The sequence below is a fragment of the Xenia sp. Carnegie-2017 genome, unplaced genomic scaffold (assembly GCF_021976095.1).
Source record: "Xenia sp. Carnegie-2017 unplaced genomic scaffold, XeniaSp_v1 HiC_scaffold_19, whole genome shotgun sequence".
Lineage (NCBI taxonomy): Eukaryota > Metazoa > Cnidaria > Anthozoa > Malacalcyonacea > Xeniidae > Xenia > Xenia sp. Carnegie-2017.
In genome coordinates, this window is record NW_025813481.1 from 3574597 (window position 1) to 3588149 (window position 13553).

Consider the following 13553-nt stretch of genomic DNA (forward strand, 5'->3'; position numbering starts at 1 on the left):
AGAGTTGTAGACGGCTTCTTTGAAAGTGCTCCAGTCTTCCTCTATATCCTCGCCCGTGATATTAATGTTTCCCAGGGCTACCTCTAGCTTCTCTTGCAGCTCTTCTTTGTTGGGTGGAATGCGAGCTACATTCAACTTCCTAAGTGGCTTCTCTCTTGCTGATTTGTTCTTTCTGGCGAGCTGGATGTTCATCTTGCTCCGTAGCAGGTGGTGATCAGACCAATAGTCGGCACCGCGCATGCAGCGTGTGATGTGCACGCTTCTGCGGTCCCTCTGGCGGACGAATACGTGGTCCAGCATGTGCCACTGTTTGGAGCGAGGGTGTATCCATGTGTTCTTCAGCTTGTCAGCTTGTTGAAAGAGAGTGTTAGTGATGGTTAGCTCGTGCTGTGCGCACAGGGATAGTAGCATCAGGCTATTGGAGTTGCACTTGCCAGTTCCATGGCGATCCAGGATGTTTGGCAAGATGGTGTAGTCTACTCCAACTCGTGCGTTAAAGCCTCCAAGGATGATGAATTTGTCTCTGCGGTCAACACTGGAGAGTAGCTGGTTGAGCTCTTCGTAGAAGTCTACCTTCACTTCATCTGGGTTTGTCATTGTAGGGGCGTAGGCGCTGACAATTGTTGCGTTGCAGTCTTTCTGGAGTTTCAGCCTTAGGGTCATGAGGCGATCGCTGATGCCCTGTGGCAAGCTGACTAGTCGCCTTGCGAGCTGAGTGCGTATGGCAAATCCCACGCCTGAGTGTCTTGGGGCGTTTTCAGGTTTCCCAATGCAGTAGAAGGTGTAGCCACCACCGATCTCTTCCAGTTGAGTTTCATCTGCAAGTCTGGTCTCACTCAATGCGGCTATGTCCACCTGGTATTGTCCAAGCATCCTTGCTATTAGAGCAGTGCGTCGCTCTGGTCTGTCTCCTCTATCCAACAGCGTTCTCACGTTCCATGCCCCAATGGTTAAGCGCTTTCTTATTTTGTTATCCTTAGTTGTACGACCGCTTAGTTGGATGCCCAGGCAGGTGCGGTTCCTGCCAGGTGCAAGTAGGGCAGTCTTTGTTTAGGGATCCTTTTATCTCCCCTTCCCCATGTGGGGAGAGCAGTGCTAACCCAAAAGAGGGCTGCTCTGTCACTGCGAGAGGATACGGGCGCCGTATCTGCCCTAGGTTTATGGCGGACGACCATCAATTCGCAGCCGCCTGCGTGCAGAGTCATGGCTAAGAACTTCCAGCAGCATCCTCTGCCTTTTCCCGTCACCATTTCTCCATCGCCACAGGACTTGAGATAGCTGGTGCAAAAAAGGGATGGTTGCATAAATTGATTCCGGCAAACCAGCTTGCCTGACCAGCACAGGTGAATGTTTTAGGTGAAGAGGGGATGTGCATGCCCGTATCCACCCTCTCGCCTACTGACGCCGAATGCTCGCCTACTGACGCCGAGGTGCAGCTTTCTTCTTCGGAGTATCCGTCTCCTAGCCTTTCCCGTGACCGAGTACACCGCAAGGAAGCGGAGGTTTGGAGTCAGGGTTTTCCTTCCCCTAGGTGGGCTACCTTCCTGGGTTAACGAGCCACCACCTGCCGAATGGTCAACTACAAGACGGGAGCCGTGTCCAAGGAAGACCGCTGAAGAGATACAAAGACACCCTTAAAGCCAACATCAAGAGCTGCAACATAGACCCAAACACCTGGGAGGAGTTGGCGGGAGACAGACTGCAGTGGAGGCGTCTATGCTCCCAGGGCGTTCGGAAATTCGAAGCCGGTAGAGCAGCCGCCATCAAGGAGAAGAGGGCCCGAAGGAAGCAACGCTCTGCCCCTCTTGTCTTGTACCCCTGCAGGGTTTGCGGACGTTCGTGTGCATAACAAATTGGCCTACATTCACACATGAGGTCCCACTCTCGCAGATAGACCTGCATGCCTACTCACCTGTCGCCCCAACAGTAGAGTCCATCATGTCCGTAGACTCATATGTCCTTACTTTTTTAACAACTCCGTACTTCCCATTTTCTTCTGTGTCTAATGTGTTAAAATACGCAATCGTCATTGGCAAATTTTGTTTATTTAGAGGAGCTTTAAAGAAGGGAATTAATGATCATATGCTGGAATGCAAGTGAATTTATTAGCTATGATACTTTCTGTTAACATAAAATTATGGACATGCAGGTGCAAACGTTTCTTCAATTTTCTAGTAAGCTCACATTTTCTCAATTTTCGTGCATATGTTGACATTCGAAAGCTAAAACAATGTTGTGTAGTGATATCTATAATTTTCGGTCACTCATCTAGTACTTTAGGAGGGAGTCGCATTACCTTTTTTAACACAAACTAAATAAACGTCGAATATGAAGAATTTAGACTAACACTAGAACACACCAGTTTTCAGATTTTTTAATATAATTTCTGGCCTAGTTTATTGCAACACACACATAATAATTAACGTTACAAACAAATTCAGGTTTTTCAATTTTTGTTTGATAATGTAAGCCATAGTCTTTTGAAAAAAACTTTGGCCTCATTTCTCAAGATTGCTATCCTCCAGAAGAAAATTGTACAATTCACGAAGGAATTTGAAAAATAGAATATTGTACACAAAAAGGTCACTTCTTTATAATGTTGAGCTAAGTATATCGGCTGAACTCCTATGATTATAGGAGGTATTGCGAAGGTCATTAAGGAAAATATAACGACTAACCGACATGAGTTTGCTAATTTTATGTTGTGCAATAAATTCTTCCGTGCGCATTTTTCAACATGCGACGTATAGTTTTGAATCAGTTCATGTCCATTCATCTCACAATTCTTTCGTTGAAAAAGTTTGCAAACTCTGTTAGGTCGTTCATCCTCCTGGCGTTTTGAACTTGACCTTGTTTTACTTGTACGTGAAGAATCAGACTGATATGAGAGACCTTTATCTTCAAAGTCTTCCGACTTTTTTGTTCCTTCTACGTCAACTACTGCATGCCTCCTCTTCATTGCAAAATTTTCATCTGCTTTTTTGCATTTGATGATTGTTTTTTTTGGTTGAGATGAATTTTCCTTTGTATATCTTTTTGACGTACATGATTTATTAGTGAAACTCTGACGCTTGTCAATCATGGTGGTTATTTTATGGCGTCCACGCTTTAAACCACTTTTTCGTGAAAGCGATTTCCTTCCCACAAAATAAATCTTGACATATGTTATAACAGTTCCAATAAAATGCAAGAGACAAACACAAGCAAAAACCTCTCGTAACCTTGACGTCGATTCAATTAAGTTTGCAATCGTGCACAACAAGAAAGAGAGAAAAATACCTGTAAACACATAAGCTGTTAACCTAGATTTTGTCACTTCAGTACAATGGTGCATTGGATATACGATGCCCAAAAATCTTTCGATATTCATACAAGATAACACAGACACAGAGGAGCCAATATGTACATAGAGAACCATCCGCTCAACGTGGAACAACGTGCAGTTGAAATCTAACATGAAAAAAGATCGAAAGTTTAGCCAAAAAGTTAGCATCATAGTCAATGTTCCAAAAATGAGGTCCACAATGGATTGGAGGAATATAAGAAAATAACACACGGAATTTTTCAGACGATTTGATGACAGAAATGTTAAGATGGCGGTGAGGTTAAGAAAAAATGTAAGCATCGTAATTATGAGTAGCATCAAAAATGCAGTTGTATATTTCACATACATCCCAATGCTGGAAACATCTGAACGAAAAGTAAACACCTCTTCTTCATTGAGGCAAAATTGAGTGAACACATTTAATGAGAAATTCGTCATTTTCTTGTAAGCAGTTTGTCAATGAGGGTCAGTGTTCTTTAGCAATTGCTCTTTCTGCTGCATATAAAATTTCGTATTCCTTTGTGTTCGAACGATTGAATACGTAAATGAAAGATCACTCAGTAGATATTTCATCTAATCATAAATTTGATTATTTTATACAGTAAGTGAAAATGCATTGTATTTGCAAAATGATCAATCACTAGGTTTGTGCAGCAATATCGAAAATATCTGGTAATAAAAATCAATGATAACAGTTAAATGATAAGCCTTCCACATACTTAGCAAAGCACTTTTTAATGGACTTTAAATTGCTATAACTCTTAAAAAATATCACCTGCTACTGAAGTTTTTTCTCGGTGTAAAAATGTAAAATTTCGTTTAAAGCAACGTGCTTTGTAAAACTGATGAACACTCGCATTTCTACAACTTCCTACGGTTTTTAAGTAATGAAAATTTGATGAATTTAGAAATTTTATGTTATTAGATCTTTATATTTAGAGGCTTAAATAACTGTGGTATAATCGTGTTATCATTTTTGGTTTGCTGCCAAACTGGAGTATTTTCTGCAGGTTATAAAAGCGTTATAAGCTTTACACCATGTTTTAGAACGGTTTTCTTGCCACAAAATATCTCGACATATACGATAACAGTTAAAGTGAAAACAAGACAGACAAAAAGCCAAAAGTCTTCTATTAATATAGTCAATTATACCAAACTAGACACATTGCATATCAGAAAAGTGAGAAAAAAACTTTCTTGAGAAGACCTAACCTTATAAGTTGTTATGTGTATCTTTTTTTATAGTAAAATGAATATACATATAATACTCAAAAACTTTAAATATTCATATTGGATAACATAAACACATGTAGAGAATTAATATAGCTTTTATAAAACTATAGATGAAAATCCTTCAAACGTGTTAAAAACAGGAAGATAAATTCATATAGCAGTAGATTTCCATGAGAACAGTATTTTACAAAAGAATTTTGCTTCTGCTATCAATTCACGCAAAGTGAAAATTAAAAGCAACAGGATATTTTTCCTTTATGTAGAGGGGAATTAGTAAAGATGAAAATAATAATCGTTTTACAACATGTGACAGTGCTCTGCATAACAAAAATGATCAGCTTTTTTGAATAACGTACAGTAATATACATATCTTTATTGTAAGCACTTAACTGCTTCATGAGTAATTACTTTTCAAATTTGTACTCATCCAAGCACTTTTGACGAAATAATAACCATTTATTAGCTCATGATCTTGATGAAAAGCCTAATCCTTTTTATGTGCAAAGTAAAACAATGAAGCTTCAAGTAATTAAAGGTTTTTCACATGTGAACAAATTTGTGACAAATATAAAGTTGCTTACAAGTATTTTGACGTAAATGAGTTTATAAGTTGTAGATGACGTACTTCAGTGCACTTTATCGAAAAATCACCGAAAACGTAGTCTCATACGAATTCTTTTAACTTAGCCTATTTTTCTTTTAAGGCCATTGGCGAAAATCCTGTCTAAATTGGGGGGGACCATATTCATATATTCTGCTATGACTGGCTATTTTCTTTTCAAAAAACTTTCATTTTCAAAAGAAATCAGCCTGGCATAACTGAATGTATAAAAATAGTCACCCCCGATTATCGCAGGATTGACGCCCATGTTTGAGGCATATTATACATAGTAAAATTTTATCTTTTTGTGTTTGAATATAGATATCATTCCAAAATTGTAAACTCAAATTCTTGCTTGAAATACGTGCAATTAAATGATTCTGCTCTTTTTTACTCAAGTTCAATGATATGATCAATTTTGCATTAAAAGACAGTGTTATTATAATCCTAATATTTGAAAATCTATATTTAAATCAAATGTCATAGAATCGCTAACTTATGCCTTTTTTTGTACTACACACTTTCTGCCTCCTCCGAAATGAAAAGTGCGGCTTTGTTGTATGATCTAAAGGAATTGGGAAATTCCGTATCTCACACAAAAGACACCTGCTCAGATAAATAACAAAGCGATATGTTTGTGTGATTAGCTATATGAACAACACGTCTCGTGCAATAACGATTTCTTATATACATCTTCTAGCATAAAATTGAAACATTATTGTTACTGATGATTCTAACTCAATTGTTTCGAAATTTCTAATTTCAGTCTCAAATTTAATGGGTTTAGTGCAAATGAAAATGATTTAGCTACAGCAAGCTCATTTTGTATTTGCATCTTTGATGAACCAGTTTCCTATATGGAAACCATTAATTTTGAAAGACATAAATGAATTTATGATGTCACTAATAGCTTACACAGTCGAATTTTCGCCAGCATGAACACTTATGCCCGTATTGTATAAGCATACTCACACCCACATTGACCCTCCTCTGAGTGCGACTTTAAATTTACTTTTACTCTTTAATCATAAAGATTAATTTTCGATTCATAGCAATGATTTTTGCTAAAATATATGAAACTAAAAAGTCGGTGGAAAGTAAATGCAGTCTTTCAATAAATAAGAAAACATTTTGAGGCTTTACTCAAGGTGTAAGAGTGTGAGCAAGCTATTAGAATACAGGCTTTAATTTTGCTGATTATTTAATTTTCTGACAAATAATATTGTAATGTGTACCAGAAGTTTCCTTTTTCTTTAAATATAAGTGTTGTTAATATATATATGACATGTAAATGCACTAAAAAAAAATTTTCTCAAAAGACATATATCTCAGTTATACAACTAGCTACTTCAATTGGAATTGGATACAGTATGCAAAATCTTTTATAATTATGATCAGTCTTAACTGTCATTGATAAGCCTTTCGTGCTCTCTGATCATCACTTTTTAATGGAGTAACAAATAGCACATGATAGTAATACCATAGCATGTTTTAGTTTTCACGAGCCAATCAATCATCTACAAAATTTGTTCGAGCTGTTAATAACGTACTTTAGCAACATATTGAGCCCATGCACTTTCTGTACTTGTCATTTGTTTTTTTGAGACATGAAGTATTAGTTAAGTTTGACGAGTCTATTACTTACAGAAGTTGCCATGCACGTCGTCAAAAGTAAAACTATTTTTCTGATATATATATACATATAAACAATATGAAAAAAACTGAGTATAAAATGTAACAAAGTGCTCAATATCAATGTGGATATTGATAGCTGATGATCGTTGTTGGACGTGAAACACCGTGTAGTAAATCATATCAAAATATTGTTCACATAAAACATTTGCTGCACAGTGTTTCACAACTTACGGCGATCATCAGTTAAATGCACGTACAAATTTCCTATCTCAGAAGATATGCACTTGTTCAACAAAACTAAGGATTATAAAATTATTGTGTTGCGTTATAAGCTCAATTATGTTCATGTTATTTGCATTTTAAATTGTATGCGGTAGAGATATATTGTATGCAACTACTAAAGTGGACCAATTGACTTGTCTTTTTCATAGCTTCATATGATGCACGTGATATAAATCCCACCAATATTTTCCCAAAATTTATTTGACATCATTTGAACTAATTGTCTCAATATGAATAATTTTTCAAAGATTTCAATCTAAAAACTAGATAATAGAAAGAATTATAGTGCAAGTGGGTTGAATTTAATATAAATTATGGCTTAATTTTTCACAATGTAATTAGCAGCCAGATTTTTTCTCTGTGATGCAAGTGTATTTGCTCTAATTGGCAGTAATGACAATCAATTTCTCAAGAAATTGTTAATGGGGACAATTTAAGATTAAAATTATACAGAAAAGTTTTTTAGACTGAGTTGCATTTCGTTTCTTCATTTTGGATGGCTTACAAAACCTTAAATGGTCTGGAAAGTGAGAAAGGCCCAAATTCTCAGATGTTTTAGTCATCTGCATGTAATTATTGAAAATACATCACATTTATTACACTACATATAATTACTTTGTACATGAAAAAAACCTTTTAGTTTAAAATATATTTAGATTTTCAAGACGTCATTGTTTTTTTAACTGACAACAAAAAACATAAATTCGTGATGTGCTTTGTGATTGACGAATGATTCTTTTGAGCTAAATATTTTTCAGCATTCCAAATTGCTTTGATCTGGTTTGACTGATTTTCATATCACAGCTACTCATGTGTATTGTTATATTTAAATGTCTTTCAGATGCAAAGTGTCTTTTCATATACAAAAATACAGCAATGTACGATTTGCCAAAATACTTAAACCATATTGCTTATCCAAGTAAGCCAGTGATCAACAATGGAAATTTTATATAAAAAAAAAACATTATAAGAGTTTAATAGACGCTTTGACGACAGAAACAAAAAGATGGTAGTGACATTCAAAAATTCACAAGCAATAAGCGTCATTAGTTGGAAGACCATCAATAAGACTACATATAGTTTTTTGATGAGATAATGAACAGCAATCATGCTAAGAAAGATTTAGAACAACTACTGAAGCGCTGAGTCTTCACGTTCTCTTTCAAGGTCACCCTCTTGGGAATGGTTAGAAAAATTGAACTCTTTACAGCAAAAGGCGAGCACGAGTTTTAGGTTCAATAATGCTATATGATAAAGCTTTTATTAATCTCACTTATTACTAAGTTTTTACAGAGAAGTATCAGATCTCTGACTTTTAGTACAATCTTTACCGTACGAGCTCGGTCTGTTTACAAAAGCATCATGTTACAATATCTGTGATATTGAGAGTAAATTATACTTACCATTTGCTTTCATAAGTAAGTATCTGCGAAGAAATTTGGGTCATTACTAAATTTTGGTAAATGACATATTAAAATATTTTCAAATAATATAAATTAATTTTTATATAAGTTATATTTAACATCTATAAGATGGTATTATTTATTTAGAAAAAATTCATATAATTCTTTAAGGTTATGGTAATTGGTTTCCAATAGGAAGCCGTCATAAAAGACATAACTTTTCAATGTTGCTTATATAAGCACTGAATTTAAAGTTTTTCTTTAGTATATACTACAAATAGATTTTAATGATTACCAAATTGTCTAACCAATCATATAGCCAATTATATCGTAAGAATGTTTCTTTTCCTTTACTTTTTCCTTAATATCGTAAACAAAATTTTTTTGAGGAAAATCTTTGCCTCATTCCTCAAGACTCCCACCCTCCAGAAGAAAATCAATCCATTCAAAAACGAATTTGAAAAAAAGAACAAATTACACGAAACGACAACTTCAATAAAATGCTGTCCTAAATCAATAGGTCTAAGCCCTACAAGAATAGTCGGTGTAAAGAAACTTAATAATGAAAATATAACAACCAAGCGACATGAATTTGCTAATTTTATGTTGTGTAATAAGTTTTTGCGAGCGCATATTTCAACTTGCAACGAATTGTGTTCACTCAGTTTCAGGGCATCCATTGTCGAACTCTTAGAGAAAAGATTGGAAACTCTGCTTCGTTTTCCGTCATTTTTGCATTTTGGATTTAATTTTGAAGAAGAAGGTTGGTGCGACCGATTTTCATCTTCAAACTTATTCAAGTTGCCAGATTTTTGACTTTTAACTGCGATAAGATTCGTTTTCATTACAAAGTTTTCATTCGCTTCTTCACGATCGCTTCGTTGTTCGTTAAGTTTAGGGGAACTTTTGGTTGTAAATTGCCGGGACGTACTCGCTTCATTGGTTGAATTATTTTCCTGGGTAGGCATTGGCGTAATTTTGTTCCTCATTTTTCCACCACCTTCTCGTGGAATTGACTTTCTTGCCACAAAATAGATCTTAACATACACCACAACAGTTCCAATGAAATGCACGATAGTAACATAACCGAAAAAATCTCGTAATAATGACAAGGATTCTATCAAATTGGAAATGGTGCACATCAACAACGAAACAAAACAACCAATAAGAACGTAAGCTGCTAACATGGTCTTTGTAACTTTTGTTCGATGGTGCATAGGATACACGATGCCCAAAAACCTTTCGATATTCATACAAGATAACACAGACACTGAGCAGCCAATGAGTACATAATGTATAATCCGTTCCACATAAAACAAAGTACAGTTGACCTTTACGATGGAAACTGCGTGTAAAAATTGCCTGAACGTTAAAGCCATAATCGATGTCCCAAAAAGGAGATCAATAATGGATTGCAAAAATATAGGAAAATAACAAACAGAATTTCTGAGACGCTTTGACGACAGAAATGTCAAGATGGCCGTCAAATTAAGAAAAACTGTAAGCAACGTAATTGAGCATAGAGCTAAAAATGCGACAATATAGTATATATAAAGCCCAACGCTAGAAGCCCCAGAGCGAAGTATAAATACCCTATCTTGAATGTGGCAAATGTGTGTGAACGCATTAAGAGATGAATTCATGATTTTACAGCATATATGTCCACGGATTAGTATTCTACAAATAGATTTTTACTTTAACAACCTTATGCCTTGACTGTTAGGCTACTTTTGCCTCTCCCTTAAATGATTGAAAAAGCTTTGGCCATCAAAGCCAGTGCTTGCATATACGTTAATGAAGGACAACTAAGTATCTTTCATAATCTAATCAGCATTTAAGTTCGTTTATATAGTATGCGCAGGTGCATTATATTTCAAAAAGCAATATATATTATCTTTGATAATTATCATCCCTCTTAACTGTCAATGATAATCCTGTCATTTACTGGCAAATACTTGCAGCTGATATTGATGTTATAGCCTATATTAGTTTATTGAGCAAAGTAGCTTTCTGAAAAATTGTTTTGGGATAGATAACGTTTTCTTAACAAAATGATGAGCAATCACACTTTTAAATTTTCTTTCTACTCACTATTTACTATATTAATACATATAGATTATTTGGTGAATATTAAATTAGATTTTTCAGTAGGTTTTTATGTAACAGTGATTCCTCTTTCATTAAATATAATAAAAAAGTCCGCATGCCTTTAAAATATTTTCATTCAAGAAGGGCAATTTCATTATACTGTCACTTAAAATATCCGCACAGGCCTGTATACTTGCAAAGCTGCAGCTAATTTCAGTGTTATAGAATTATGCCATTATATTTACAACTGGCTTGATCAATTAATCACAGAAAGTGCTGTCTCTTGAAAATAAAACTACTGGTCGGATATATATATATATGACCTGTAAATACATGGCCTTCCTCTGTGTGTCATCAGCTCAGTTTATACTTTCACGTGATTTGCATTTTAATTTATATGCACCGAATACATATTGTATGCACCTGGTAATATGAACCAATCGTTGACTGATTGTCTTTGCACATATATATAATTCATTCCTACTCATGCTTTTTGTTTTAAAAATTTCTTGTACATACACGTTTTCCAAAATTTATTTAACATTATATTTCCAAAATTTGTTCAACTTAAAGCATGATACGAAAGCCTGATACGAAAATGGGACCTTACTCCAACTGGGTTGAATTTAATATGCTAGTTATGGCTTAATTTATCACACATTTTACTCATTAGCGTACTAACTAGTCAAATTATTATTATTAAATCTATATGCACTTATTACCAAAATAAAAATATATTTCTTAAAAATTTACTATGGGTCTATAGTAATTAGTTAAAATTAAAATCATGCAGGACTTTTCTTCTTTAACTCCATGTGTTTCATTTCGGCTTTGTTATTTTTCCAAATACCAACTGTGCTTTTCGAGTGTTAAACCATAAGCAAGTGCATTAAGTGCCAGAATTTTCTTTGTTTCCATGTACAAAAATAAAAGAATGTAAATTTGATATTTGTCAAAAACACTTGAGAAAACGACGATTTTTGAAAGCAAACATGTTTCGACATTATCAGAATGCCATCTTCAGTGCAGAATGGTTAGTGTTAAGTAATATCATACGTAATATGATATGAATAAATTAATTACAATGAATAGGATTATGATTCAGTTACTAAATATAAAATATTTACAAAAAAGGAAAAGAAAAATAAGTATTAAGAACTTATAACAAAAAATATTATTATAAAGTAAATATAGTGTTGTAGTGGTGAACTTTGATATTTAAATCGGGATTAGTTTTATTAATGTGTAGAACTTCCTTGATTTTGAGTGAGAAAGTGGATTGATCAGCGTCGATGATTTTAAAACAGGAAGGTGAGAATTTGTTTTTACATGAAGGAGAGGCTTGAAGATGTTTGTAGATAGTGGAGTTTTTGTCTGTGTGAGTATGTTCCTTTATCCTGATAGATAATTGGCGAGCAGTTTCACCAATATAGCAGGAATTACATCCCGCACATGAAAATTGATAAACTACCATAGATTTGGAAAGTTCGGGAAGTGGGTCTTTAAACGAAAATAAAGATTTTATTTTAAAGGTGTGAAAATAAGTTTAACGTCAATGTCAGTGCAGTAGCGTTTAATGATTTGTGTGAGTTTGCGTTGTGTGTGTCGTGAGTAATCACCTATGTAAGGTAGTTTGAAATAACGTTTATTGTCAGGTTGTTGTATATCGTTAGTGTTAGTTGTGGAGTTAGATGAGTCAGGGCTTTTCTTGTTGTCCAAATAGTGTTGTATAGTGTTGTTGATGAAATGAAAGGAAAAGAATTATGTTGAGAGTGAATATTAGTTTCTTTAGATCACGTTGAAAGCCGATGTCTGTTGTTAAGTTTCCGTGCTCTGTCGGTCAGTGTTCGTATCAGTCCAATTTTGTAATTTAATGGTGTGAAACTAAAAAGTTAGTCAGTAGTCCTGTATATGTTGGTTTGTGGTACGTAGAGGTCATACAGTTTTCATGTGATTTAGTTAGTAAGATGTCAAGAAAGGGTAACTGATTGTCTTGTTCGGTTTCGTATGTAAAGTTTATGCTTTGATGTTGTTTGTTGATGTATTCGTAAAAGTAATGCTTCGTCTTTGTTATGAAAAATACAAAAATGTCGTCAACGTATCTGCGGTAAAATAAAGGTTTGTTGTTTGCTGTAGTTATTTAACCAGTTTCGTTCGTGAAAACCCATGAAAATGTTGGCTAGAATGGGTGCCAAAGGTGAGCCCCACTTACCCGTCAATTTGGTCGTAGTACTTACCGTTAAATAAAAATGAGTCTCGGCCGTAGTGATGTTAAACAATAGTTTTAGTTCTGTTCTGCTCATTTTGAATGTAGGGTTGTTGGTAAAATTTAATCAATAGCAATGTCTATGGTTTCGGTCAGTGGTATGTTGGTAAAAAGGCTTTCAACGTCAAAGAAATAAAGAATTTGTCATGTGGGCGTTAGTGTTAATCTTTAGCATTTTGTTGAAAGACAAAGATGTGAAATATGCACTTCTTATAGCTCTTTTGAAAATACACGTGGATGACTTTTCGACAAGAAAAATTAAATTTGTTTTTATAAACAATTGACAAGTGGTTTTTCGGAGCACCAGTAAAAGTTTGCATTAGTTACTTTTTCTCAAATCAAATGATACGACAAGTATAAAATCAGACAAATACGACAAATAATACTTGTTTGGGATATTTTGCATAAAATTCTTAAATTGAACACAATGCTGTTAATTAGACGAGAGAAGAAAATAAAGGAGTAAATATCAATAATTTTACGGCAAATGTAACAGTGACGCTTACTGCAAAGTCAGGGATGACACAAACGAGTTCTAGTTTTCTGAAGACAAATGAAAGAGATTTATCAAATATATAAACTTTAGGAAGATTGCATATGTTCATTGATTATTCTCAACATAAAGTTCATATATGGTTCTATAGCACAGTATTGATAAGAAAAAATTGAAGTAGAGACGAATTATTATGTCATATTCACAAAATTTTAATCAACTATCTA

General features: G+C 34.6%; 1 protein-coding gene and 1 long non-coding RNA gene across 2 annotated transcripts in view; one reads left to right on the plus strand and one right to left on the minus strand.

Annotated features, from left to right (window-relative positions):
- LOC124438779 overlaps positions 1-13553 on the plus strand; it is a 130883-nt gene that overhangs the window by 63364 nt on the left and 53966 nt on the right. The gene's annotated exons all lie outside the window — the stretch shown is intronic.
- Positions 1196-13553, minus strand: part of LOC124438005 — a 15817-nt gene continuing 3459 nt past the window's right edge. Inside the window, exons 2-3 of the long non-coding RNA XR_006945944.1 lie at positions 5837-5841; positions 1196-1207 (exon numbers count right to left, since the gene is read on the minus strand). This is a non-coding gene — a long non-coding RNA (uncharacterized LOC124438005). The remainder of the gene's footprint in view (positions 1208-5836; positions 5842-13553) is intronic.